At 49.5% G+C, this 27,970-nt stretch overlaps 2 long non-coding RNA genes across 7 annotated transcripts; both read right to left on the bottom strand.

Annotated features, from left to right (window-relative positions):
* Window positions 1–677: 677 nt before the first annotated feature.
* On the bottom strand, window positions 678–15,711 carry LOC114198120 (uncharacterized). Of its 5 annotated transcripts, none has more exons than XR_003607034.2 (4): window positions 11,203–15,711; window positions 10,937–11,059; window positions 2,567–2,685; window positions 678–813 (listed from the first exon to the last, which is right to left on the bottom strand). It is a non-coding gene; the product is annotated as an uncharacterized LOC114198120 (long non-coding RNA). The 5 variants fall into 5 exon arrangements; XR_003607033.2 differs by lacking the exons at window positions 678–813; window positions 2,567–2,685 and adding an exon at window positions 10,309–10,732 and having other exon boundaries at window positions 11,203–11,351; window positions 11,915–15,711; XR_015768594.1 differs by lacking the exons at window positions 678–813; window positions 2,567–2,685 and adding an exon at window positions 10,309–10,732 and having other exon boundaries at window positions 10,937–11,101.
* A 987-nt stretch (window positions 15,712–16,698) lies between these two features.
* LOC114198140 (uncharacterized) lies at window positions 16,699–27,703 on the bottom strand. 2 transcript variants are annotated; one of them, XR_015768593.1, is made up of 4 exons: window positions 26,771–27,703; window positions 24,884–25,058; window positions 19,267–19,350; window positions 16,699–18,407 (listed from the first exon to the last, which is right to left on the bottom strand). It is a non-coding gene; the product is annotated as an uncharacterized LOC114198140 (long non-coding RNA). The 2 variants fall into 2 exon arrangements; XR_003607041.2 differs by having other exon boundaries at window positions 16,699–19,350.
* Between the last annotated feature and the right edge of the window lie 267 nt (window positions 27,704–27,970).

Genomic DNA, 27,970 nt, shown 5'->3' with positions numbered 1-27,970 from the left:
CCCAGGACCTTTGCACATGCTACTCTCGCCCTCTGGGAAGATTTTCTCCTCTCCTGTCACCCCTAGTCAATTCCTACTCATTCTTCATATCTCAGTTAAACTGTCACTTCCTTGTGGAACCTTTATTAATGCCCTAGACAAACTGTGAACTCCCATACTCCCATATTGCACTTATTATTTGCAGTATAAATTTTTGAAATTACCAGTTTAATATTCGTCTCCCAGGCACATTTGGAAACTCTGTGAAGCCATGTCTTTTTGTTCATCATTGTATCTCCAGTGCCTAAAGCTGTGCCTGAAAATCCTCCATAAATACCTGTTGAATGAATGAATTAGCATAGGCCAGGCCACACACACACACAAAATTCGCCAGGGTCTGTAAGCACAAGTGAGTCTGTTCAGAGCCAAATACCAGCACTGGTATTTGGTCCTGGAGGAGACATAACTATCACCAGCTGAGTTCCAAAGACCAGGGGTGGGGGTGGGGGTGAGGGCTGTCCTCAGCAGTGTCGAAGGCAGAAGTCAGCATTGGGGAATAATGACAGAGGCCAGCTCAGCTGGAGTGGGGGTATCAGAACACAGACTCATGACGCAGCAGGGCTAAGCCGTCTCCCAAATCACGAACAAGAATATCTTTTGGTTCCACTGATGGGAAGGGCACACCCACTTACCTTGGGAGGACGCAGTGAGGGGAAACGGGAGGAGCTTGTGAATCACTGAATGTGGGAAGCAGGGCGGTGCTGGAGGTGTGAGCCCACGGAAGGCTCGACGTTCCATGAGTAAAGTGGCTGTCCCCCTGGGCAAAGGCCCTCCCTACAGGGTGAGGGTAAAAAGAAAAAGCATGGACCAGACAAGATTTGGAAACAGATGCCCCTTGCTTGCACCAACTTTGGAGGACCTGTGGGGAGTGGCTTCCCTCCTCTCCTTCAACCCCAACTCCAGGCCCAGATGGGGTGCTGCCTCTTGGGAGCCTTCCCAGACAAGCCAGAGCCTGGGGCAGCACTTCATCACCATGGGATCTGCCTGAGGGTGGGGCCACTCAATGTCCCTATCCGTCCCTCCCACTGCATCAAAACCAGTTGTCACCCCTTTTGTGGGAAAGATTTCCCAGCGACTTGCTCCGTGTGGCCCAGTTGTCAAGGAAAAGGAACGGCTGAGTGTCCTCTTTCAAGTGGCCTGAGGGGATGGGAGAGAGGTGCTGTGCTGGCTGGAGGCTGGCGCAGGGACAGGAGACTTGAGGATCCTTTTAAGGCCAAGCAACAGGGGCCAGTGGGGGGCACCAGACCAAAGACAGGGGTGGGGAGAGCACAGGGTCCAGCCCCAGGCAGAGGCGTGAGCCTCGGAGAGGAGAAACCTGACAGAGAGGGTGGGGTTACATTCTTCTCCAGGAAGCAAGGGCACCCACTGGACGTGCACCAGCGAGAGCCGGTGCGGTGAAAGCCAACTCTGCAACATCAGCCTCGGGAAGGTCAAAGGGGATGTTTGGCTAGATCCAGAGTTGGGAGTGGGTGGGGCAGAGATACCCCCAGAAGTCTGGGAAGCCAGACCTTGACTGGCACAAACTCAGGCACTTGGAATTCCTGCCATTCTGTGTGGGTAGGAGAGCCTTCCAGAATCGGATCGCCAGCAACAGACAATCAGCCTGAGGAACGTTTTGCACTCTGACCAGGGCAGATCAGACAATGGTGGGGGGCTAACCAGAGAGCTGCAGGTGAAGAGAACTGAGGAACCGTGGGAACAGGGAGCAGCTTCCCATGCGCCCCCTCCTCTGCATGGCCTGCAAACCCCGCAGCCCCCCAGCTGCCTTGGCTAAGGAGAGTACTAGAAAAAAACACCAGGATGGGGACACAGGAGCCACTGAAAGAGCTCCCAATGGCCAGAGCTGGAACACTTTGAGCATTAAGATAAATGACACTGATTAGGATTATGATGCAAAATAAGAAACAAATATACATCAGCCCAGACTTAAATAAATTATTAAGGGGGCACCAGGGTGGCTCAGTTGGGTAAGCACCTGCCTTCGGCTCAGGTCATGATCCCAGGGTCCTGGGATCGAGCCCCAAGTCAGGCTCCCTGCTCAGCGAGGAGTCTGCTTCTCCCTCTCCCTCTCCTTCTGTGCTCTCTCTCTCTCAAATATATAAATAAATCTTTAAAAAAAATAAATGATTAAGTAAGTGAAGAGGCGAATCTTCCCTACAGAAGATTTCCAAATGAGTTGTGTACATACTCCCCGCTCCAGGAGATAGAGTGTGACACGCCCCACCCCCTACTCTCTTGAGAGTAGGTCTTAGTGTCTTAGTGATTTGCCTCGAAAGAACAGAGTACAGACAGGGAAAAATGGTAACTTCACAGGGGAGGAACCCAGCAGACCCCATCTTGACCAAGTGATCAAGTTTAACATCACCAGTGATTGAGCTATGTTGGTATCTCGTGCCCTCTGATAGGGTGTGACAAGACATGCATTTCACCTGCATGATGTTTTTTTTCCCCTAAACCCATAACCCCCCAACGAATCATGAGAAACACACCAGACAAATCCACATTCAGGAACATTCTACAAAAATACCTAACTAGGACTCCTCCATCAAGGTCACGACAAAGAAGGAAAGACCAAGAAACCGTCACAGACCGGAGGAGACCCAGGAGACGTGATGACTGAATGCATCCAAGATCCTGGACTCGGTCCTGGAAGAGAAAGAAGAAAACCTGGTGAATATATATATACCGAAAAAAGTCTGGAGTTCAGTGACTAGCAACACGCTAGTGAGGGTTCCTTGGGCCGCACGTCCTGTGGTAACGTAAGACGCTGATGGTGGGGGGGAGCCCAGTGAGGGGTGTGCAAGAGCTCTAGGCGTTATCTTTACCACTTCTCTGTACATCGAAAATTGGTTCAAAATAAAAAGTTTATTGAAAAAGAAAGTAGCCTTGGGGGTCTCCTGTTTGCCAAATCCTGCACGCCCTCTCGCCATCAGCCACGGCGGGAAGGTGAGCGTGCGGGGCTCTGAGCCAGTACCCCAGCTAGTGATACCTGGGGCCTGACATGGGTGCAAGACTCCCAAAGCCAGCCACCCGTCTCCGTGCTTTTCCATGCAACTCGCAGTGAGAAATACATCTGACACCACAACCCAGGCCCACTTCGACGTTCTCCACAGATACCTATCTATGTAAAATGAAAACAAAGGTTTTATATATATATATATATATATATGAAAGTTATACAGAACAATTCTTATCCTCTCACCCGCAAAGCATTTAACATTGCCCCTTCTGTTCTATTTTTAAAAGTAGTACTGCCCACAACCCACTCCATTGATTTCGAAACCTGTAATCTATATATATTTTTCTCTCAACAGCAAGATTAGGCTTAGCGTGTACATGGCTGATGTTATTATTAGTGTGTTCAGACTTCTGATACTGCTGATCCAGGGACTTTAAACATTTTTTTCTTCTGACCCTACAAAGTCAGTTCTTGACATAGGCAACAAATGTTTCATGAAAGCCCTTAATTAAATGGAGAACTACCAGGTGCTCTGCAGCTACTAGATGATATCTATGAAGCCCATATAGTAACATAGAAAAATACTTATTCTTTCGGCAAATATTGATCACCTGCTTGGTGTCTGACGCTGTGCTGGGCATGAGGGATAAAGTGCTCAGCCAGAGAGACACCATCCTTCCATCCCAATATTATAACATTGGGTGAAAAATAGGAGTCAAATAATCACACAATATATAAACTGTGATCTGTGTGACTAGAAGAGTTCTAATGTAAGTTGAGAAGGGTGGGCGGGAACGGCCTCTGAGGAGGGGCTGGCTGGGGATGGTGTGGAGCCAGAAGTCCCTCCCGGGCGGAGGGGGCAATGAGCCCTGAGCTGGGGGGAGAGGTGGGAAGTTCGGAGGAGCCGGAAAGTCAGGATGGTTCAAATGTGGTAAGTTTCATGAGGCACAGGGATCCAGGGGCCTGAGGCCTGGCTCAGGATCTGGGATTTGTCCAAGTGCACTGGTGGAGTGGGGTGGGGGGGCGGAGATCATTTACCTTTTTCAAAGATCAGTCTGGTTCCGGGAGGAGAGGCAAGAAGGAGGCAGGAGTAAAGACATGGAGACTGGTTAAGAAGCTCAGCTGAAGCCCAGACGAAAACTAAGGGTGGAGCTGAAGGAAGGTGGATTACTGATCAGACATGTATCTGGGGGTAGACTCCGCAGGACCAGGTGAGGGACCGGGGCTGTGTTTTGATATGAAGTTGAGTCCGGACAGCAATCTAGGTTTCCATTCTCACTGTGTCGGGACTCTGGTTAGCTAAAAACTATTAGTGTGTGTGGCCAAGGCCCGGACGTACAGAACATGAAAAGTCTGGCTCACGGGACAGCAGAAGGAATATGGGGGGAAAGCACCAACACCCGAGTCAGGCAGAGCTGGGCCTCGCACTGGCTGTGCCGTGGACCATCTCGGTGACGGTGAGCAAGCTTTCCAGCCTCTCTGTTCACCCACCTGCCAAGGCGGGGAGACCTCACTGGACCGTTAGCTTGCTCCCCTGTGGCCCTCCCAAGAAAGTCTTTCGAAAGCTTAAGTGAGATAATACATGGAAAATGCTTAGCTCAGTCCCTGGAGCGGTACCTTCTTAATACATTATAAGTACCGTTATTATTACTGGCTTTCATGGTGGAACCAGGGTGAAATTTTCATTCTTTATTGTAACTGAATGAATACTGATCTAATGCTATTTATATAAGCAACATATTACAATTTAGTAGAGTCGGCTTGAGGAGTCTGAGAATGTGTGAAACAGCTCACGCACTTCCCGCCTGGGAACGCTTTGCAAACCTATGTCCCAAACTCTCCGTGGTGTCAAGATTCCTCTGCAGGGCACCCGAGGGTCCAAGAAGATGAGGGGCCGGCTCTTTAAGATGACACCAGAGGGCTACAGGACCGCCAGCGCCAGTCGCTTCTGTTTCCAATCTAGCCGAGGACCTGCTCTTAGGAAGGCCCTCTGTCACATCCAGGGCTCTCTCCTAAGTCTGTCTGTCCTTAGCTGCTGCGCCGATTCTGAAAGCATTCATTAATTCACTTAACCTTAACTGAGCACCTTTTCCAAACAACCTAATACGCAAAGTGTAACTGAGGTACGAACAAAGTTCCATGAGATACTGACTTTGCCTGGCTGAGGCTTCAAAACGGGGACATCCCAGCTGGATCATGAAGGAGGTATGGGCGAGAAAGCCGATTCCTGCAAATAGACGGGCACCAGGGCATGACCCACACCGGGAACGATAGCAATGTGCACGTGGTTGGCTCAGTAATGCGTGGTAGGAAGTGGCCAGCCCTGAGAGGTAAGGTGGGCCTGCACCGAACCATCTCGGGGACACATGAAGGAGTTTGGGCTTGATTCTGAGGGCCACAGGGAGTGAGTACAAGTTCTGAAGCAGGATCAGATTCGCATCTTAGATCCTCTGGCAGCCGGAGGCAGAATGGCCTAGAGAGGGCAGAATTTTGTTAGGACAGGTTTCAGCCAAGGCTGGGAAGGGAGAAGAGGCGTCTTGATCAGCCTCCAGGAAGGGATGGGAGCCTGAAATAAGAGGGGGGACCAGGGAGTTCTTGTGGCGCTGGAAAGCGACAGCTTCTGGGCAGAGGGGTCAGTCATCCAGCAGTCCAACAAGCTTGAGGAGAGGCCGGACCTCCCTGGCTGTCTCCCAGAAGAGTTCAGCTACAACAGGTAAAACTGGAAATGAGCAGATGAGCAGCCCAGCCAACTGCGAGCACCCCGGGGCTGTCCGGGTTCTGCTGCTGTGCTGCCCTGAGCTAGCCCCCTATCACCTCTACTGTGCCTTTGGGATGATTCAGCAGCTGAGTCTCCCCGTAAGGCAGTGATCTTTGAGGGCAGGGTCCCTCCCTTGGTCTTCTTTGCTGGGCTCTGTTCTTAGATAGGCTTTCTTCCCAGCACTGGTCCCACCATCCCATGTAGCAAGAAAAGAGTAAATTCCCTAATGATTCAAACCACAGTCCTACAGTTGAGCTGCACGGTGTCTGACTGGCATGCCTGGGGGCTCGGGCCCGTCCCTGAGCCCACCCCTGTGGCCAGGTGGATGACATGCCCTGATGGGCTTAGTCGGGGTCACAGGCAGCCCCGAGTGAGGTGCGGAGGCAGCTTCTCACAGAGGACCGTGGGCTGGGGTCAGGACTGAAGCAGACACCCAGAGGAAAATCAAGGGTTGGGACAATCAAAGTAAACAGGTGTGGGGGATCAGCCGAAGACAATAGACGCCCCCCATGAACACACAGTTATATTTGTTTCCCAGTGCCACGCACAGAGTAGATGGATGAATTGATACATGAAAGTCAAAGATATGATAGAATCATTCCAAGTTAAGCTATTCCTGGAGAAGAACTTGCAAGACCCAGTCTGGGGAGCTGGAGAATGCACAATTCTGAGACACTCCCCCCTCCAAGACAGAGTGGAAAGACATGCTGTAAACCAGTGGTTCTCAACCTTAGCTGACGATTGAAATCACCTAGAGAGCCTTGACAAAATGCCAACACCTGCACCCTACCTCCAGAGAGGATGACTTAATTGGCCTGGGCGGTGCCCAGGCCTCCGTCACCCCATAAACTCCCCAAGCGATCCCACTGTGCAGCCAGGGGTGCGAACCACCCTCTAAGCCTCGTGATGGCCAAAGAGCGGTACACGCGGAGATCCAGGAGTTCTGGAACTGGGAGGGAGGTAAAGGACATATCCTAGCTCATCGGCTGGGCTTTCTTGAGACTTAGGGCTCCGGAGGGGAGCTAAGAAACCCAAGAAAAACTGTGGGGCCAAGGAGGTGCAAGTCTCCTCTGAGCACAGGGCAGAAGGAATTAATCCTAAAGCCTGCTCGCTCGCTCTGAGGGCAGCAGTCCCGGAACAGAGAGGCATCTAGAACAGCTCGGACGGGGCAGGCTCCCACAGGTGAGGTGGGACTCCAGAGCCATGTCTGAGACGGGCTCAACAGGACTGAGGATGAGTTAAGGTTTCTAGCTGGAGCCACCCTGTAGATGGTGATGCCTCTCCGGGGTACAGGGAAGCCCGGAGGGAGGCGGGCAGCCGCAGAACAGAGAGCAGAGGTGGTGGGTGCAATTTTGGATCTGCTGAGATGCAGGATACCGAGGGATGTGCAAGAGATGTTCAGTGGGCAGTCAGAGACGGCAGGTATGAAGTGTGGAAGGGGGACTCAGGGCCATCCCCAAGACAGGACTCTAAGAGGAGCACACATAGGTTGATGGAGCAGAGGTGGGGCTGGGGAAGGCATAGGCCGAATCACCAAGGGAGGGGGGGGAGCCTGGAGGATGCAAGAGTGGCCCTCGGCACCCAGGGGGCCCCTGTTCTAGATGTGGGTCAACCCCCTTCAGCTTAATTTAGCTGAATCAAATATCTTAAATTTAAAAAAAAATAGAAGCAACTCTTTACTAGAAAACGAAAACAAACAAAAAGCAAGTCCTACAAAATAGAAACGAGTGGGTTGTCAATTCATTTCAATGTAGCAAAAAGTCACCAAACACCTACTACGTGTCAGACCAGCCACAGATGGCTCGGCTGGCCTGGGGAGCCGGTCAGACGCACAGCCCCACCCCTCATCCCTTCTCCAGCGCCATCTGGGAGGCCACAGTGGCTCGGGTTCCTAGCATCTCCGCCTCCGATAAAGCTTAGCTCATCCACCAGTTGTCCTAAGTGAGCCCCCCCCCTTGCAAATCTGGGGTCCTTGTGATAAGTAACACCTTTCCTGAAAGCCTCCTGTTTCCCATGGCTGCCCAGTGGGTTTTGCCTCTGAGTTCCACAAAGCTCTTGCCTGTGCTGGGCTCCCGGCAAGAGTTGGCTTCCGTTCCAAGGCCCACCTCCAGCTCTTTCCCACGCTGCGCAGGGCAGAGATGCACGATCCCGCAGTTGGTCCAGAAAGGAGTACAGCTTTTCTGGAAATCTCTAACCATCTCTCCAACCGCTCTCCCCTGGGGGGCGGGGGGGGTGGAGGGGTTTCCAGAGTTTCCTTCCCCTAATGTCAGCGTTGTAATGCCAGAAAGCAGAAAATCCCTTCAAATCAAGACAATACCTCTCTACTCCGTTGAAGCAAGAGGCCACCTGGCCAAGGAGACTTCCCCCTCATCGTTCCCTTTCATTCCCCAGCAAACACTTCCCGGACCCAGGCTGGTGGGTAGTATGTGGGCTGCCTCTGTGATAGAGCCTCCCCTTTTAGAAATTCCGTTTCTATTCTGTGTGAACTCTTTCACTTGCAACATTTCCCAGTCTGGAGACACAGTTAGGAGATTAACATTCCCCAGTTAGGAGATTCCTAACCTCCTTCAAAACCGACACAAAAGCTGCCTGAGTGGTTTTCTTTATTCAAGTATCCCTTTAAATTCACGGGCTTCTTTACATTTACTGGTTTATCACTTTGGAAACGTCCTCTCTAGTTGTTTCTTGGGTATATAGTCTCCTGAGCAAGTTGGTTTTTTTTTTTTTTTTCGAATTGTGGCAAAATATATGTCACATAAAATTTACCATTTTAATCATTTTTAAGTGTACAGTTTCAGTGAAATTAAGAACATTCACAGTGTCACGAAACTATCACCCCTATCCGTCTCCAGAACTTTTTCATTATTCGAAGTCCAAACAGTTTTTCAATGCCCAGAGGGTAGGGACATGCTTAATTTAGTTTTTATTCCTTGTTCTACACGTAATATGTGCTCTATAAATACTCTTGGCTACCTGACGCAGACTAGAGGTTTAATAGAAAAGACACCAAACGGGCACCGAGAGCTCATCAAACCACATCTCCCAAAATCACTTCTTACTAAAGCAAGAGGGGGAAGACTGACCCCCGGAGAGGGAGAAAACTTCTAGACGGGGCCTGACATCAGGCTATGCGTTGGCCCTGGCCGGAGGGGCTGGGTGTCCGAGACCCGCCCCCCCAGAGGATGAGGGGGAGGGGGACGAGGAGGCCCTGGTCCTCTCTTCTGAGAGAATGTGAGACCCTTGTGGCCCAAAGATGAACAGACGGCAAACAAAATCACTTGGGAGGCATGCACCGAGCCATTACTCCTGAGTAGGATCCCTTGACAACTAGAGGAATATTTCCCCAAACTGGCCTCATCACACAGGTCTCTCAGAACATTCATTAAACAGATCGAATCAGTACATCCTGGGGGTGGGGTATGGGAATCTGCGTATTTAATAAGTACCTGCAGGGATTCTTATGAAAGACAAATTTGGGAAAGAATGAACGAGAATGTTCCACCAGCAAGGTGGGGCCAACCTAGCCACCTGGGGCTGTGAAGATAAAGGCTCCCAGCCAGACTGACTTTATGCTCCCAAGAGCTACTCAGATCAGTGAGCTGCTTTGCCAAGCCCTCCTCGGCCTCCTGGGCCCGAAGACTCCCTTGGGCCTGCTGCCTCTGCACGCCTGGCCCTTCCTATTCCAACATCCTGAACGCAGGGCCTGTATATTGCCTCTCATTTCTTCCTCTGTGCCGCAGGCCTTGGATGATCCCAAGTTCTGGCAGCCCATCCCCCTGGCTCGGTTCCCCGTAGTTGAGGGATGACAATGAGATATAGTCCTAATTTAGAACAAAAGAGCCAGGTAGTCCTGGCCAGGTATTAATTAGGGAATGACTACAGATAGCTGGTGACATCATACTCTACCTTTAGATCCAGCTGGGTCATTACATGGAAATAAGTCTGGAAGCTTATATCTACCAAATCTGAGGTCAGTGTTTACAGAGAGAGACACTGCACACCAACTATATCATCACAGCTGAAATTTCACCCGGGGGCCCTTCTGACGCAAGCCAGCCTACGGAAGCCCGAAGCCCAAGCGGGAGGCTGACTCACATTCAGGTTGCTCTAGTGGGGGCCTCCGGGCCTATGAGCGCTGCAGAAACAGGACCCCCACCCCCACAACCACTCCAGGGTACAGTGGGTCAGAGTGGGTTATGGCAAAACAGGTTAGAAATTCTGAAGTGTCTTCCTTTTAATAAAGCCAGGAAGGGCTTTGTTTTCATGAAAACAAATTAGAGAAAGGACAACAAAATTTCTGAAACAGCTCCGTGTTGATCTGCACTCCAGAGAGTTTACATAAAGCAGTGTTTCCGTGGGATGTCCACAGGTGTTATGCAGCTGGGAGAGTTTCCGTCCTCCATAGGTGTGGACGAAACGGAAATAGGTTTCTTTACCGGTCTCTCTCTTTTGAGAACCTGTACTGTGTCAGCATAGACAGGAAACTCCAAGAATGAATGCAATATACTATCTTTTCTAAATTAAGTCAATTTATTGACAACAAAACCTTAAGTTTTCCGGAGGGGACACATTTTGGGAAATGCTAAAACAAAGGATGCTATCACCCAGAGCCAACTTGACTTATACGAAATAAGCAGTTGCTACTGTGTTTGCTCTCGGGTGAAAACCAAATCCCTCTGATGTGCCCTCCTCTGTAACCACAAAAATCACTCCTTAGGGTTAAGCAACAGAGCACGGTAGTTAGGTGAGCAGGCTGTCTGGATTCTGACCTGGGCTCCCCCCACCCCCGGCCCCCGTTATTAGGCTCAGGCGTGTTCTCCAACCTCCTTAGGCCTCAGGTTTGTCATCTGTAGAAAGGGCAGCATCGGCACCTGAGCTAGGGCTGTCCCGCCACAGAGGCGTGGTCTCCTGAAGGAGGGGGGGTCCTCTGGCCCACTTCCGGGCTTGACGGTCCTGCAGATAAGCCAGTGGTCACTCTGGAAGGCACAGCACATTGGGAGGAGAGTACAGTTGAGGGGTGAAGGAAGGGGATAAGAATTAACCGGAGACAGCCGTCATGCTAAAACTCAGAGCATCTGGGTGGGATGAAGGGAAATGTCATTTACGTGGGCCCACCAATGCGTTATAAGCACAAAAAAGAGGGGGGGAAAGTAGAGGAGAAAAAAAGGAAAGAGTCAAACCTCCAAATTTCTTTTTAGATGGCTTCAGCTGTAACTTGGGATGATGCGTCGAGTGCCCATCGCCCCTGTCTTAGGCGGCTGACAACCGACGAGGGCAGTCTGGGTGGTGTGGGGAGGGGAGTGCTGTGGAGGAGTCCCCAGAGGGAGAAAGACAGTCATCCAGAACTACATTCAGCAAAGATGGGGAGAAGTTAAGATACAGTAGTCCCCCCCCCCCCCCCCCGCCACACACACACCCACTATTCACTTTCTGGGGTTTTGCTTACCTGCAGTCAAGCCGAGGTCTGCAAGCAGATGATGCTGGTCCTGACGCATCCCCAGGTCACCAGCAGCCTATGCTACGTCGCAGACACATGCCCTCGTCCCCTACCTCATGTCCTCTCCTCCTGTAGGCGCTTTCTCATCATCTCACATCCTCACGGGAAGAAGAAATATCACAATAAGGTATTTTGACGGAGAGGCCACACTGACGTAACTTTTGTTACAGTGCATTGTTATAATTGTTCTATTTTAGGACGAGTTATTGTTTTCATCTCCTGCTGTGTCTAACTTATACGTAGGTATGCATGATCCTAGGTGTGCATGTGCAGGAAAACACATCGTCTGCATGGGGTGGGTACTCTCTGTGGATCCAGGCATCCGCTGGGGGGGCTTGGGACACGTCCCCCTCGGACAAGGAAGTGTGGCTGCTATTCCAATAACCAAGAGGGAGAATGGAGACGCTCTTGTTGGTGAGTTCCAGCACTGAAGTGGAGCCTCTCAAATTAGGATTTCAATCAGCTCACTGGCATTTCAGGACTGACGTTCATCACCACACAGCGACGGGGGTCACAGAAGGCAAGGGGGCTCCTCAGAAACCCTCCAGAAAATATCTGAGCAGGAATGGAACTTTAAGAGCAACCTGCCTGATTTCAGTCATTCTCAGATGAAGAAACTTTAACTTCTTTAAGATCTCATTGTGGCTGAGAATGAACTTACCAGGTCAGTTCTGGGGAAAGCCGTTTGGTCTCTTTAAAACCACAAAGCAATGAATCAACTCTAAAAAGGGTATCTGCAAGGCAAATTTAATTTTGAAATTTAAACACTGCCCTTTGATGATATTAAGGAACAACCTAATTTTTTAGAGATGATAATGCATCGTAAATAAGTTTTTTAAGAAGAGTCCTTATCTATTAGAGATCCACACTGCAATAGCTATAATTTGCTTCAAAATAATCTAGGAGGTGTAGAGAAGAGGGTCAGTGTATCAGTGGAGTTGGACTGGCCACGAATTGCTAATTGTTGAAGCTGGGGGTGGGGTAAGTAAGTGGGGCCCACTATACCGTCCTGCTTTTGTGTGTGCTTGGAATTTCCCATTAAAACCTCTACAAAGCAGGGGCTCCTGGCTGGCTCAGTTGGTAGAGCTTGAGACTCCTGATCTTCGGGTCATGAGTTGGAGCCCTACAATGGGTATAGAGATTCCTTAAAAAAATTTTTTTTAATAAAAAAAAAACTACAAAGCAGGGACATTTCATTACATAAAGAGGCCGTCTAACGTGTCTGTAATTTTATTCATTCATTCATTTACTCATTCAAAAATATAATTATATATAATATATAAATTATATATGTATAATTACGGCAGAATTCACATAACACGAAATTCACCATCTTAACCATTTTCAAGTGAGCATTATGTCAATTATACCTCAATAAAAGGCAAAGTGCACAACTCAGTGGCATTTTGTACATTCACAATGTCGTGCGACCATCATCACCATCCAGCTTCAGGATATTCCTCTCACCCCAAAAGGACACCCCGTACCCCGTTAAGCAGTCACTCCCCATTCCCTCTTACTCTTAGCTCCTGGCTACCACTAATCTGCTTTCTGTTTCTACAGATTTACCTATTCTGCATATTTTAAATAAAGTTGAGCTGTATTTTTTAAATTTAAATTTTATTTCTTTTTATTACTAAAACATTCAACAGGGTTTAAAATTGAAAAAGTAGGGTTTGGTATATGGGTTTGCTGTGCAAAGCTTCCCTCCAACCTCTCTGCGCGCAGCACACAGTTCCCTTTCCAGAGGCATCCGGTTTCTTAGGCACCCTTCCAGAGATCGAAACTTCCCTTCCCCCTGGCTTACGCGAATGGTACCATCCCATACACACTGCTTTGCAGTTGGCCTTTTCCCACTTAACTTACCTTGGGGTTCATTCAATGACAGAACAACAAGAACTCCTTTTCCCACCTGCTAGTATTCCGTGATGCCAGGCTGGAATTCACACCCTGTGGTAAATGCTTTGCGGTTACGGAAATGAATAAAATGAGGTCCTTTCCCCGGGCAGCTCCAAGTCTAAAAAGTACTTTCTTTTGAGAAGAGGGAAATAGAGACAAACTAGAGGCTTCTGCTTCAAGGCCGCTCATCATCTCATCTGTTTTCACAGCCAGGCACTTGGAAGGGAAAAGACAGCCAATCTGGAGGGTTCTGGGGAATCTGCAGGGACCTGCCAGGGGTTGCACCTTCCACCTTCTCCTCTACGACATAACTGATCATGTCACCTGTGTCCTCCCTTCTTTCCTGATTAGGAAAGAAAGGAATTCTCCTTGGGGAAATTTAGAAGTGCATAGAGAGACAGGATTGACCCAAAGTTGTTTGTAAGCATTTTTAATAGCTGCTTAAAACTGCATTGCATTGAGGGGCGCCTGGGTGGCTCAGTCAGTTAAGCAGTCGACTCTTGATTTCGGCTCAGGTCATGATCTCGGGGTCATGGGATCGAGACCCACGTCAGGCATGGAGCCTGCTTGAGATTCTCCCTCTGCATCCCCACCACCCTGCTCTCATGCACACACTCTCTCTCTCTCTCTCTCTCAAATAATAAATGACTTAAGTCTTTTTAAAAAACTGCATTGCACTGATACACTGTAACCTACTAAATTATCTCTGTGTTCACTCCTGCATTTTAGAGATCCAGGAACCGAAGCCACAGCAGATGTTTATTTTAAGGAGACAGAGAAACATCTAAATTCATATACCAAACGAGACAGGTAAGACAGTTGGAACCAGATATGTATCTGTGAACATTATCTCTGTGAAACAGAAACTGTATTAATGAATCATCTCAGGAAGGATGCAGGGCTAGGAAGAGGAGGAGAGTAGCAGATGGCTAAGACTTCAGGGATTCCAAAAGTTATTGGATAGTAAAATTATACGAAAAGTCCTGCAAATTAAATAGAGGAGCATGTATTTCGATAGACTAGGACCCTGCGATACGTGTTCGTCTGGACGGAGCAGGCCGCGGGACGGAGGGAAGAGCATTCGTGGACAGCACACGCGTAGGCCCAACCCGTGGCTGAGCCGCAGAGGCTCCAGCATCTGGGGGTGGTGGAAGCCACAGGAACAGACGCAGTTCCCAGGAAGAGCGTGGAGGATGGGGTCAGGGGTAGAGCCCCGGGCACGGAGACCCCAGGGGGCGTGTCAAAGCTGCCGAGAGCTCTGAGCAAGACCTCCTCAACAACCCACCCCAGAAACTCTTCCTGCCTGACCTGGGGGGTGGCCAGAGTTTGTCAGGGGGGCTTGGGCACCTTTACAGGTGTCTGGATCAGCAGGGGATTGGAGAGGGGAGGGGAGGGGAAGGTAGAAGGGGAAAACTGTTTGAGGGCCTGAAAAAGAGCTCCCTACCACCAGGGACTTCATCACCAGGGCGCTGACAAAGGGACAGGAGTCGTCCTTCCCTAACAATACAGTTTTCCCTGAAAATGGACCTAATAATAGGCCTCACACTACTACCAAGGCTAAATTGGACTCCACTGACTCATAAGTCTTTTTATGTCTTCAGTTCTGATCCCTGCTTCCCATACAACTCGGTAAATGACAATGCCGTTGTTCTTCGACTCAACAATCTATTTCAGGGATGGGCAGCGGACGGCCCATAGCTGTGTGTGCTATTATTACCTACATCTTTTACAGCATTCATTTCAAACAGAAAGGAAAAGAGAGAACACAGAGTGAAGTGGACTGCTTTCTTGCTAGGTAAATCCTCTGAGAGGAATTTGCTTTATAATGAAGTCAGCCGTGTGGGGGGAGAAAATCCAGACCAATGGCCAATTTGGTAAATCTTGCCATACAGTGTTTGCATGGATCCTTGTGGGTTAGAAACAGTGTTTGACTCAGAAAATACATTGAGTAAAACATCTCTAGCTCCTGTTTGACCAAAAATGGCAAAAGATAAACAACTTTTATCCCTGGCAAAATTTCAGCTCAGTTTGGCCAATGTTTGCCAAGCACCAGCTGTGTTCCAAGGACGCAGAGGTGGAAAGCCGCAGTCCGTGGACCCTAGCAGCAGCCAGATGCTCGGACGCCAGGAAAGAGGCACTCTAAGTCATCGACGGGAAGGAAGTAGTCCATCAGAAAGAAGGTGTATTTCTCATTGTAAATTAATAAACTGACATCTGGTTTACTGAGACACCGGTATGCTAGCGTGGTTACACAAGCCAAGAGCAAGCAATTCTGATTTCTGGATGTTTTCAGCGGAGGCCTGGGCTCTGGATCGTGCCACAGGTGCAGGTAATTAAGATCATCTGGGGGGGGTTAGAGGAGGCTCACTTGCCCCTTCCTGCCGCCCAGCTCCCTGGCGTGCACTAGCGCACGGTGCTTCTTCCTAACCCTGGAGACTGGTTCTTCTCTCAGATGGGCACCAAGTGGGGGAACAGGTGGTGGTCAAAGGCAGGGGATGGAGGGGTGGGTGGACGTGGAGAGAGACAGACAGACACACACACAGAGGGAGATGGACAGATGCTGCTGCGGAGGAAGAGCCACTAAGGGTGTATATATATATATATATTTTTTTTTTTTTGCTTTGACACCCTTTTCAAATTTTAGTGATTGTGGCACTGAGAATGTCTCACCCTGACATTTCTCTTCAGATGCAACAACTCTTACCATGGAGAATTCATTTAAAAACTCAGACGGATTTTAAAGGATTCCTGGAAGCAAGAAACTATGGCTCTGGCTATTCATCTCTGACTCTGCTAAGGTCAGTTCACTTCTGGACCAGGCCCTCAAAACGCTCCCTCTCTGTGGAAGGAGAGAGCTGAAGGGGGGGGGGCGGCGCGGGGAGGGAACCAGACATTTCTGTCAGAGGCATTATTATCATGATGGTTGGGGCGCCTGGGCGGCCCAGTCGGTTAAGCCTCTGACTCTTGATTTTGGCTCAGGTCATGATCTCAGGGTTGTGGGACTGAGCCCCGACTTGGGCTCTGCGCTCAGCGGGGAGCCTGCTTGAGACTCTCCCTCGTCCTTTCCCTCCCCTACTCGCATGCTCTCCCGCTCTCTCTCTAAAATAAATAAATCTTTTTTTTTCAAAGATTTTATTTATCCGACAGAGAGAGAGAGAGAGAGAACACACAAGCAGGGGGCGCGGCAGGCAGAGGGAGAAGCAGGCTTCCCGCTGAGCAGGGAGCCCGATGCGGGACTCAACCCCAGGACCCTGAGATCATGACCTGAGCCGAAGGCAGACGCTCAACTGACTGAGCCACCCAGGCATCCCCCTAAAATAAATAAATCTTTTAAAAATATATATTACAAGTGTCATCTTTCCAAGGAGGCAGACTACTCAAGGTTGGATGCTGGACACTAAGATTCTAATGATTTGCTCCTGCTCTTAATACTTTCTAGGCCCGAATCTTCTCTTCTATGGTCTGTGTCTGTTACGCTGGGGTTTCACCGAAGTGCTTCCACCTATTCAAGCAGATCCAGGGCTGCTCCTCTCTCCCTCCCTCCCTCCCTCTCTCTCGTATAATTTACACAGCACAAAATGCACCACTGTCCACGTATGGTTCAAGATTTGTAGTAAAGTTACGGAGTTGTGCAGCCATCACCACCACTATCCGGCTTCAGGATGTCTCCGCGACCCCCGGCCCCCAAAGGCTCCTGCACTGCCATTTGTAGTCTGTCCTTCTCTGCCACCCAAACCCGGGCCATCACTGATTAGCTCTCTGTCTCTGTCAGAGCCTCTTTTTGGACACAATTTTGGCTGCAGCCATCCATAAACTCTTGCACCTCTGCCTGAGGATGCGGTGGCCCTCTGGGCAAGGATACAAACTGCATTCTTCAGTTTCTACACTAGAACGTGACTCCGTGCTTGTGTGTCTGCAGCAGGCCGGGCCAGGCCTGCCCACAGAAAGCACCCCGGTGGACACAAGTGGGCACAAATGGAAAACTGTTAGGCCTTGCCGTGTACGTGCAGGGAAAGGGAGGTTGCTGCCCCTTCTAGCACACACGACAGGAAGGTCAAGGCCTAGGATGTGGCTCTCAGGCCCAGGTGATGTGGCCTTCTGAGCGGCCGACTGATGGCTCTCCATGGAGGTCCACGTCGTTACGGGTGATAAGCGGCACACACAGTTCCATACGCTTCGGACCTGGCGGGCATCTCACTTCGCGTGGGCTCGCTAGACACACTAGAGCGTGTGCACACCTCCCTGAGATCCAGAAGCGGCAGGCGTCAGAGAGCTCCCCGCACTCCTTGCCCCATTCACATCCCTGGTGTCGCTTTTCCCCTGCTTCAAAGACAAACCAAAGTCAAAGTAACCATGAACTGAGTCACAGCTGCCTTGAAACCTGACAGACTCCATGTCCCGGCTTGAGCAGTGTTTCACCTGAAAGCCAATGGCGCCTGCCTCACCAACACCACGAACATCCGGGTTCTCACTTCCCAACCACAGAGGGCAACCCTGACTAGCCTAGTTCTCAAACCTCCAGCTCGGATGTGTTGTTCTTTAGGTTCTCTGGTGTCCCTTCTCCGGGGAGAAGAGAGTAGATTCAGATCTCACTTCTGCTCGCCTGTGTAACCCTGGGCAAGTTACCTCTCATCTGCAAGCCCTGTTTGTCCAAGACAGACACATACTGAGGTGGTTGTTACGAGCGCAAAGGAGAGAATGTGGCTGTAAAGCATCGCCCAGCGCCTGGCATATAGTCAGCGCTCAGCAGACCACACTGGTGGTGTTTGGACGTGACTGTTTTCACAGGGCTACTGCAAAAGGTTTGCATCAGAACCTCCCCCTGCTCAGACGAGCCAAGTCAGAGTGTGGTGTGTTGGTTTGGAAAACGGTGAGCAAGGAGACAGGGGGGGACCAACCAACATTTCGTAAGCCTTATAATCCTAATCTCGGCAGTGGAAAATAGTAATCATGATCATCTCATTTTAGAAATAAGGAAACCGAGCCTCATTCTTGGCTAAAGTTGCACAGGCTGGCCTGCACCACCTAAAAATGCTAAGGATCCCTTGGCAGCAAAAGCTCTCCACCCACCTGTGGGAGGGGGCAGGCTCTCACCTGCTGGGAGGGAAACCGGAGTCAACCCTCAACAATGTCTAACTGGAATATGCCGAAGTCAAGGAGAGACATGCATTGCCCCGTATCAGTAGAGGTCACGGCTCACATTCCAAAGAGGACAGGGGGGATGTTACGCAGCAGGTCTGGGGCGGGGGCGGTGTCTGGGGAGAGACAGCAGTAGGGAGCTCTGTGAGTGGGCCTGAAGCGCAGCAGTCTTGGGGTCTTTCTCTGAAGAGTATTCCACAAAGAGTGGCCAGTGTCCGTCCGCCACACCCCAAACCCAGATCCCTTACAGGGGCTTGCTTCTGGCAATCTGTACTTGGGGTGTGTGCACGCGTGTGTGTGTTTGTGTGTGTGAATGTGCCACCTGCCCTAAATTCCTTCTGCTTAAGTCCACTTTGCTCTGAGTTTTTCCTCAGCCTCGAGTCTATCTACACTTAGGTACCTCGCTGGAATCACCTTTCTCTGCACTCAATGGGGTCACCTGGTGCTGTTCTATATAATGCGCTACATCATGACGATCATCTGTTTGACTCTTCGCTTAGATCCTAAGATTTGTGTTCCACATTTTCTCACTCCTGTCCATTGCCCCCAACATTCAGCCTAGAAATATGCTGGATATGGATACATGCTTATGGAGGGGGGAAAAATAAGCAAGGTCACAAGCCCCAAAAAGTCTTTAGATTAGGGTTTTCTCTGGAGTTCTATCTGAGCAGAAATAAAATGTTAAATAAATGACTAAACTTTGTGTTCGAGTTTACAAAAATGAGGAAATTAAAGCAAAATGCTAAAGGAAAAGAAAAAGTAATTTCTGCTGCAGAGAAATAATGTGCTTTCAGCTCATTCCTAGCCAGTGGGGTTTAGTCAGAGGGAAGTTGTCAAACACCTTCCTGAGAAGCTCTCAAGGCCCACGGATCACCGGAGGGAACATATGGAACCCACCACTGGGTGCAAAGGGCCGCCTTGTGACCACGTGGACACACTGTTTTGCCAATGCTCCCCTCCCATTGGAGGATTTACCTTCATTCTGACTCACTGTCTTCACTGTTTACCGTTGTAGCTGCCAACTGTTTGAATCGGTGTTTCAACTGTTTTGACCATCTGCTGGGAGAAAACTTGCAGATTATGACACAGTTTTCAGAACCCTGAATCATAGTTTTGGAGTTGGAGGACTTAGAAATCAGCAAGCCTAACTCCTTTATTTGTAGGCTCACAAACGCTTCCCTGCCTGGAGTGTTGGCCCCGGCGCTTAGGTGCCCAGGAGGCACAGACAGCACACGGGGTCCCGGGGCTCCTGGCACCTACGCTCCAGCAGAGACCACAGAGAGCGGCCACAAGGCGACGTGGGTGCCCAGGGGACACACATGCTGTGCACAGGAGGGGGGCAGAGTCTTTCTACATGGTTGGGGAGAAAGTACGTGGGAAAAGATTACTCAAATATAAAATAGGAAAGGAAGGTAGGTGCCGGATCAATGAACATTTCCTGAGCACCAGCTATGTATCAGGTCACCAGACTCTATGCTGTCAAAGATGTAAGATACAGTTTTGCCCTCAAGGAATCTGTAATTTAGGCAGATGTGGCTATATATGTTAAAGATATACAGGAAGGAATCATCGGTTCTCCTTGGAGGTGGGGAGAGAAAGGGGTATCACTGAAGGCCACCCGAAAGTGACAAAATAAGCTAAGATTTACCAAGTAGACCAGAGTGGGAAGGGCATCGCAAACAGAAGGAACAGCATGTATACAACACAACACAAAGTCTTTCAGGAACTTGGAATAGTTTGCGATGGCTGCGCATTTAGTTCACTTGGGGAGAGTGGCAGATGAAGCTGGATAGGACAGGGGTGCTTGGGGGGCTCAGGTCATGGTCCCAGGGTCCTGGGATCGAGCCCCGCGTCGGGCTCCCTGCTCCGCGGGAAGCCTGCTTCTCCCTCTCCCGCTCCCCCTGCTTGTGTTCCCTCTCTCGCTGTGTCTCTCTCCGTCAAATAAATAAAATATAAAATCTTAAAAAAAAAAAAAAAAGGCTAGATAGGACCGAACTAATTCTTCCCGGGCTGGAATTCCACACTCAGCAGCCTCGAGTGTATACTAGAAGTAATTAGGAACCCCTGAGAGGTGGGTCCATCAAGTGAGCTGAGGTCCACAGGACACGGGGAGGGACCGGGTGTGTGGGGTAAGGGACGGGGAGAGGTCCAGGATGAGTGCCAGCTGCTGGTGTGGGTAACTGGGAGGACACACTCCCTGAAAATGAAGACAGAGCGGATGAACGGGTCCAGAAAGGAAGATGAACTCACCCGTGGACATGTGCTGGAGATGTTGGCCAGACCTGCAGAGAGAAATTTCTAGTGGGCAGTATTTATGAGTCTAGAGCTCAGATAGGAAGGCTGGCTGGAGATCCACCGCTGAGTCGTCAGCACAGGGCTGGAAGCTGGACCCACAGGAGAAACTGAGAGTGCAGGGGTGACACTAGGAGAGTACAGATGGGGTCATGGGACACCAACATTTAGGGATGAGCAGGGGACTGAGGAGTCGGCCAAGGCGATCGAGGTAGAGATGTGACAGTGACCTGGGGCCAAGGAGGATCATGAGAAACTTGGAAACTAGGGGACACCAAGGTGTAAGGGAGCAAGGAGAGGACAGCGTCGAATGCTGCACAGATACAAAATAAACTGAAGATCTTAGACACCCAGTCATTGCATTTGGCCCCAGGTCAACGTTGTCCTGGCGAAGTCTGCCGGAGTGATTTCGGCGGCCTGTCTGGGGGCAGAAGAGGGGTCAGTGCAATGCTGCAGGTGTGCAGGGCTCTTTGTGAGGGGCTCACTGTGTGGGGAAAGCAGACCCGAGGTGTTCAGAGGACACAGGACTGAGGGCAGGGTATCAGTCTTGTTTGAGACTGAGAAACTTGAGCAAGTTTGCGTGGTGGGGGTGTGAGGGTGGGAAGAGCTGAAAACAGAGGAGACAGAAGGAATGACTGCAGGAGCACAGACCAGAAGAGCAGGGTGCACACTGACCCAAGACACAGCGGCCCCAAGACCCTGGAAGACAAATGGGGGGAAGGGGCGGGACGCGGGCACACTGTAGGTCTGGGATTGGGAAGTCGAGGGAATTGAACCGGAAGCCTCAACTCTATCTGTGAAACAGGGAGCAAGGTGAGGAAGGTGAGGCCCAGGGATGTGGTGACTTGCAGGACGACCACTGGTTTGCAAACTGTCCTCCTGACACTGAAGACAGGGAGAGACCAAAGAAAGGGGCGGGCCACTCCAGATCGGTGGGCGGCGGCCTTAATAAACAAGGGAACTTACATTTGAGGCTTGTCTTGGGCAGCCACAAGACAAGTAGATTTCCACACTGCCTGCCAGACTCTTAGACGTTTACTAGAGGCCTCCACTGGGTTAGGTCTCAACATCTTCTCTCTCAAGGCTGCATCCTTGAAAACAGTTCTGGCTGTGGGAATGGTGGCCAGGACGAACACTAAAAGGTTGAGGGAGAGGTGAGGAGCCTGATTGCTCCGGTCCACCTCAAGGGTCAACTGGTGGTCACACCCTCTCTATGACCTCCTGCAACAATAAGGCACAGGGAGCAAGATTTTAACTCAGAGTCTTGACTCCTCCCCTGGTCCTCTCTTCCCTACGTCACACTCACTTAGGTTGAAGACACTTGCATCACATAAAGCCCCCTGTTAAAAGGGGGCTTTCCGTACCTTTCTTTTGAAAGATTGGTAGATAAGGCACTTCACACAAGGGCGGGACAGACCACTTTGTCATCAAAGACAGGAAGCTTGCCAAGATCCTGGATTGAGACCTTCTTAAAGTGGGGCAGTTAGCAGAAGTTCACCCTCAGATAAGGATCCTGACTTACTCACGCCACTTCCAAGTGCTTATAAAATGCTTATAACACTTAAACTGTGATGATGACCTCAATGAAAGAGATTCTGGAAAATTACCTGGAGGACAGAATATGGTGGCATGGAAGAAGGAGCGGTTGAGAGTAAATTCTGGACAAGTCTCTTGGCCTCTCTGCACGTTTCCAAGGTCCCCTCTAAGAGAAATGGGCATATTTGATGAAGAGGTAGACGGGAACAAGACATTGGAAGTAGATTATGAGAACTGGCCTTTGGAGCATGCAGAGAAAGCAGCCACGAAAAGCGAAGGAAGGACACTAAAGACAAGAGCCATCACAGGGCCTTGAGTGGGCCCTGCCAAATGGAGCAGAATCAGGCAGATACCGGACAACTTGAATCCAAATCACCTCCACTTAGAAAACACAGACTTGCCATTATTTACATGACAAACATTAGGAAAGGGAGAGTAAAACCCCTCATATCACAATCATGGAGTTTAGAATGGGAAGAGACTTTAGTTCCAACCCACTAAACCCAATTCATAGCTTTTTCTTCCCCCAAATTGCTCTTCTTTCCTTCTGTGATCTCTTCAATGACACCAACTGGCTTCTATGGTAAATAGTAAAACTCGGGTAGCAAACTAACTAGCACTGGCTTGCTTCCTACCCTTTCCTGGAAAAAGCCCCCTACACAAAGGACTCCTCATGTGGGAGAACGACACTGAGTGGTGGAACTGGATTAGGATCTTGAAATCTCTGATTAAAACAATTCTTTGTAATTAAAAGTCACAGGAGTACAGATGTGAATCTAAACCGATGCCTCGGGGCACCTGGATGGCTCAATTGGTTGAGCCTCCGACTTCGGCTCGGCTCAGGTCATGCTCTCAGGGTCTAGAGATCAAGCCCCACACTGGGCTCCCTGCTCAGCAGGGAGCATGCTTGAGATTCTCGCTCCCTCTGCGCCTCCCCTCAGTGGTGCATGCACACACATGTTCTCTCTCTCTCTCCAAAATAAATACATAAATAAATCTTTGAAAAAGAAAATTCTCTAAACTGATGCCTCATATAACCTGACATGTTCTCATGCCACTTAAATATTTATGTAACATATAATAACTAATTATCATTAGCATCTGCATAACATCTTTGCTCACTTGAGCATAAAGCACTTTATATATGCAATAATTAATTCTCATAATAACCTTATGAGGCAGAGAAGTAGCGAGGATTATTATTCCCATTTTGCAGAAGATAAAATTAGGGCAGGGAAACATGTTGACATTTGCCCAGGTCAGAAAAAGTGAGTGGAAGGCTGCTGTATTTTAATTCTTGTCTAGGAAATTATTAAGTGCCAGCCATGTGCTTGGCTCTGTGGAAAATGGTCAGTATGTTTATGGAAGGGGTGGGGAGGCGGGGGTGGGGAACGTGGTTTAAGTAACACAATATAAAGACAGAAAGACAATTTGCGAGACTGTAATTCCAACTCAAGCTATAGGCACAGAAGTTCAATCTTGCCACGGGGCACAGTCTAAGACCAACAAAGTAAGCCACGTCTGCTTTGTCCCAGAAATGGAAGAGCTATTCCTCTATTCACTTTGAAGGGAACGGGTGTTAAAGATGCAACAGTATTCCATTTTTATATTCCTGATAGAGGAAAGTGTGAGGAACTCCACCTTACGAGGAAAAGGGCTGAGATGAAAACCATGCACTCCCACATTCCCTGAGGACAAGCTCCAAAGTGGCAACGCATTACCCTGTGTCCTCTTGCCTTGCAGAATCACTCTTCATAGTCATTTTTTCAGCCGACCATCTTCCCCACTAGAATGGAAGCTCCCCGAGGGCAGGGCTTTTTAACCTCATTCTCTGATGTTTTCGGGGCCTAGAACAGTACCTGGCATCTAACAGGTTCAAAAGACATCCGTTAAATTGTGAAGTGTGCCTGAAGGTTCCAGTTCCAGGTCTGCCACTGACCAATTCTGTGACCTGGGAAAAGTCATTTCATCTCCTGTGGCATTAGTTTAAAAAAAAAGTAGCGACTCCTGGGGGGCTCAGTTGGTTAAGCATCTGCCTTGGGCTCAGGTCCTGATCCCGGAGACCTGGGCTCAGCCCTTGCACGGGGCTCCCTGCTCAGTGGGGAGCCTGCTTCTCCCTCTGCCTCCGTCCCCCCGCTCTGCCCTGCTTGTGCGTTCTCTCTCTCTCGCAAATAAATAAAATCTTTCAAAAACAATAAAAATAAATGAAAAATAAAGTGTTCAATCAGATATCCCTTCCAGTGCTTCAATATTGTGATTTTACGTATGCTAGGAACCATAACCATAACACAAGGCAAAATGGGATAAGTCATAAACCAGAGCGCAGTGGGTAACTCTCACGTTTCCTGTCTGCCAACGTCTTTTGAATATCCTTCTTCTGTTTAGAAGATTTGCCACCTTATGAGTCCTGCCTCTCCCAAGAAGAAACTAAAAGCTCACTTGCCCAGCCTTCCTTCAGTTGGGGATCAGCCCTCTGACTTGGGTCCTGCCTGTGAGATACACCTTTGAGAAATTCTTTCAAAGGTGGGGAATGTGAGGCAACAGGTAGGTTGTCCTGGCTGCACATTTTGGTGGGGAGGCTGCAGGGGAGGAGTTCCTGCCTTCTGGGTTCCACATCAGCCCCGGGTCCGGGGAGTCTAGGCTGTGTGGGTCGCTCAGGACGTGTGGGGTATGGAAGGAAAAGGAGGAAACACTGTTCCACTGTGGAAAGAGCAAGGCCTTGTGGAAGTAACACAGACTTGATCCAAATCCTGCTGCCACTTACCAGCTGGGCCCTTGAAACAACTGCATAACCTCTTGAACCTCAGTTTCACCATCTGTAAAGTGGTCATTGTCCAAGGTCACTCACGGCCTCTCAAAGTAGGAGTCTTTAGCTGCCAGGATTCCTCAGGGATGTCTGCTGGTATGTTTTGCCTCTAGATCACTGGGTTGACGTGAGGCTTGAAATTATGGGTAAATTAGGTTAATTTACAGAGTTGCTTGAAGATAAACACTGAGATATAATATTAGTAACTGAGACAAGAAAGTAAACTAACATAAGGCAATCTTTTCCATATGTATCCACAGGCCCAAGGACATGACTATCGAGTCGACTCTTGGTTTCAGCTCAGGTCATGATGTCCTGGTGGTGGGATCTAGCCCTGCATTGGGCTCCATGCTCAGTGGGGAGTCTGCTTCAGATCCTCTCCCTCTGTCCGTCCCTCCCCAACCTCCCTCATCACCACCCACCCAACCTGCTCTCTCTCTCTAGGATGGGTAAATAAATCCTTTATTTTTTTGAAGACTGTATTTATTTATTTGAGAGAGAGAGAGATAGCAAGAGAAAGCATGACTGGGGGTAGTGAGAGGGAAAAGCAGACTCCCCGCTGAGCAGGGAGCCCGAAATGGGGCTCGATCTCAGGACCCGGGGATCATGACCTCAGCCAAAGGCAGACGCTTAACTGACTGAGCCACCCAGGTGCCCCAATAAATCTTTTTTAAAAAAAAACTAATGGGCAGAAACAGTTTCATTTGAAAATTGGTTTGAATACCTAGAGTTCTTCACAGAAACTCTCAGAAGCCTAGGAGCTCCTAAGTACTTATGGAATTAAAGAAATATACCCTTTACTGTGCAAGTCCTCATAATCTGGAAATAATGCCACAGTAAAGTCACAAGGAGGAGCGCCTGGGTGGCTCAGTCGTTAAGCGTCTGCCTTCGGCTCAGGTCACGATGCCAGGGTCCTGGGATCGAGCCCCGCATCGGGCTCCCTGCTCAGCGGGAGGCCCTGCTTCTCCCTCTCCCACTCCCCCTGCTTGTGTTCCCTCTCTCGCTGCGTCTCTATCAAATAAATAAATAAAGTCTTAAAAAAAAAAAAGTCACAAGGAAGTCAGCAAACTGGTCTTCAACCACTCTCCTCTTTCCAACTATCCTCCCCGACTCCTGACACCAGGTAGGGAAGCATTTTTCTGAGTTTTTCAACTGTTACACTGCTGCCACGTATTTATTCTAATCTCCTCTTCAAGTTTATATTTCCTATTCCTGCCTCCTAAATATGGGTATTTCCTGAGGCGTAGGCCTTGGCCTTCTGCTCTTCTCTATAAATACTTTCTCCTTTGGAAAGATCATATACGCTGATGATTTCAACTGTTGTTTCTTCACGGATGACTCACACATTTACATACTTAGGCATAACCTCTCTTTCTTCAGCTTTAGTCCTGTATTCCTAACATGCCATCTAAGATTCTACAAATCTTTTTGAGCGCTGAGCTCATTTCCGCTTTAAATTAACTCACCCTAGGGGGTGCCTGGGTGCCTGCCTGGGTGGCTCAGTCAGTTAAGCCTCCAACTCTTGGTTTCAACCCAGGTCGTGATCTCAGGGTTGTGGGATTGAGCCCCGTGTCAGGCTCTGAGCTTGCATAGAGTTGGCTTGGGTTGGAATTCTCTCTCCCTCCCTCCCTCTGCCCCTCCCCCGCTCTCTCTCTCTCAATAATAAATCTTAAATAAAAAATAAAACCAACTGACCCTATGGCTATCCCTTCTCAGTCCCAATTTCCCAGGCTTACAGGGGTGGAGTCTTCCCTGCTTCCTCCTAATCCTTTCCCCCCACCATCCACTCTGTTACTAAGGAGAGTGTTACTCAAGTTACTGTAACCTTGCTCTTTCCCCACTTACCTCTACTGTCCAACCCCGACAGGACCGGGGCTCCTCATTCATACTGTCCTATTCACTTTTGCTGGCTTGGTGTTTCTAAACATGGCTTGGAATGTTCACAGTTCCACATTTATTGAGTGCAGAGCCCAACATTACACATCCCAGGATGCAGAAATGATAAAGGTCTATTTACAGTCTAGTAAGGGGAAGAGTTGTACACAATTTTAGTTCAAAATTAGAAAGTGGTACTACCTGAATGAATGCATGAAGAATGGTTCAGAAGGTAGGATGGACATTCAGTAGCAAAGAAAATTTATTTCTAGATGGAGAAGTCACTTCACCTGGCTTTAAAGAATGGACAGAATCTCGACATCCCAAGAAGCTGGGGAGGGAAAGGTATTCCAAAGAGAAAGAGACAGGAGCAGTCCTTAGAAAGGCAATGGGTTATTCGTGCAGGAGGTGGTCTGGTTTGCCACGGGAAAGGGAGAACGAAAGGGGGAACAGCAGGAAACAAAGTTGAGAGTTTTGAATTCAAGTTAATAAATTTGGCCTTTAACCTACAGGCAACAGGGAGCCAGTGAAGGTTTTTGATCACAGCTGCGTTTTAAAGATGACTGTAGCAGCTCTGTCAGCTGGGCTGGCAGGCGAGTGATGCTAAAGGAAGGGTATCTAAGAGAAAAGCAGTGCATTTACCCTGTTCAGGGGACAGCAATGAGAAATTCGAGTGGACCTAGCAGGTAAGGAGGGTGGATGGATGCCGGAATTTCTGCAGAGGTAGAATCGACAGAACTTGTCAATTGACGGAAGTCAGTAAAGGGGAAAAAGATGGCATCAATTGGGGACACCTAAGTTTCTAAGTGAAATCCAGTGGTGATGCTAACAAAAGGGGGTGCACCGTCTGGAAAGCCGTTTGGGAGGACGAGGGCCGAGTTACGTTTGGAAGCCCCGCGCTGGTACAACCGCAGAACCCCCAAGAAGAAACGGGCAAGACGCTTGGAGGCAGCAGGACGCTGACGACTTCAGCGGGTGCGGGGTGGGGGGGGGGGTGTTTCGGCAAAAACGGATAAAGAACGGACTACGGACACCCAGCTAGCGCGGCCCGCCCGGCCAGGGGTGAGAGATGTGGCACCGCTGAGGCCCTCCGCTCGTGCCCACCGTCCACCGCAGCCCTCGTCTCGCCGGAAGTGGCCTCCCCACCCCCCCGCCCTGCAAATTTCCTGA

Source organism: Eumetopias jubatus, unplaced genomic scaffold, assembly GCF_037043125.1.
Source record: "Eumetopias jubatus isolate StellerSeaLion01/CBP00866 unplaced genomic scaffold, mEumJub1_p1.0 scaffold_7, whole genome shotgun sequence".
Lineage (NCBI taxonomy): Eukaryota > Metazoa > Chordata > Mammalia > Carnivora > Otariidae > Eumetopias > Eumetopias jubatus.
The sequence above is the reverse complement of the archived record's forward strand: the minus strand, read 5'-3'. Positions and strand labels throughout refer to the sequence as shown.